This window comes from Botryllus schlosseri, chromosome 15, assembly GCF_051294905.1.
Source record: "Botryllus schlosseri isolate E-star chromosome 15, Bs_hap1, whole genome shotgun sequence".
Taxonomy (NCBI): domain Eukaryota; kingdom Metazoa; phylum Chordata; class Ascidiacea; order Stolidobranchia; family Styelidae; genus Botryllus; species Botryllus schlosseri.
Genome location: NC_137250.1, coordinates 17275482 through 17276928, shown reverse-complemented (window position 1 = coordinate 17276928; position 1447 = coordinate 17275482).

Sequence of the window (1447 nt, the reverse complement as noted above, 5' to 3'; positions counted from 1 at the left end):
AGCAGTCAGCGAATGATGCTTATTCAACCAATCAATGAAATTGATATCGTTGTAGGATGTAAAAAATCTAGCAGACGTACGGATCTTGATTTCATATGTTTATTTTATCGTAAAATCCAAATCCGCGGGGTGTTGGCTACTGCTGTATAACTTGTTAATGGGTAATATCGGCAAAAATTATAGAAACCCGTTTTACACTTAGCTCAATATCAACGTAGCAATACTGAGACGCCGTATACATTGTCCGGTCTGGCCCAGACCGTTAAGACGTAAGCTAACATTCCGTTACTTCCCTGTCAAAATTATTGGCAAAGCCACGACGAAAGATATTGATAATATGGGATTATTATATCATTTGATTGCCCCAGTTGTTACATTTGGCGACGTTTCAAACGTCAATTTGTGCTTCATCATTGTGGCATTATGTAGCCCGGGTCGTCGCTAGGTTTCGTGTCCATTAATATAGGCTATCACTACACTGAAATGCAGGGTTAGAATTAGCAATATGACGTCACGCGACGGCATGACGTTCACGTTCGCGTTCACACAGAACCTTTCAAAAAGGTTCGCATTCACATGAACCTGAACCTTTCAGAGGTTCACACCATCCCTTGACATCCTTGATAGCATTTTTAATATTATTATTATTTAATTTCGTATCATTTATTATCTATTATCATTTACGTTATGCCAAACGACCAAGTGGAAACTGTACTCATATTGCACTATTTATGAAGCCAGCTATCGCGGAGGCTCATCGGGATTCTGAATGAAATCGCATGCTAAAAACATGGCGACTCCTCTTCTGCTGCGAAAGGTACCATTATATCAGGGGTCGGGAACCTTTTTCGACCGAAGATCCATATTGACCCAATATTTTCAAATGTAACTCCCAAAGAGCCACAAATGTCAATCGACTGTTACGTCACAATTGAAAATCCATGACGTATTGGTAGCGCTAATACACTGAATTCGTAGGGTGCGCCATATTTTCCCTCCTCACATGCGTAGGTAGAGCTAAGCATTGTCACAACTGCAGTAAATACGCTGAAACCTTCAATGATTATTGGTATTTTGCACCAATGTTAATGAATGACTAGATTTTGAACATTTTTACTCCCATAGCCAAGCCTGTGATAGCGCAACTCGTCCTAAATAGCTTAGAATTTGTGATCACTGATATTAATCGAATTTTATCGTCGCACTAATTCTGAATATCTAAATATTGATCGACTTCTCCAGTATTCGGCTAACACAATGTAGTGCTATACACCTACATTTTAACGGCGATAACTAGAAAACTACTTACCAATCAAGAACATGGATAGCTTTAGCGTTGTTTTTAATTTCAATTTTTAATTGTCAATGTCACTTCCAAGGCAGTCCATTTCTCGGCGTAGATCATGAAGAAAATGTTTATATGAAAACTGCTTTGTCATGCAAGCAT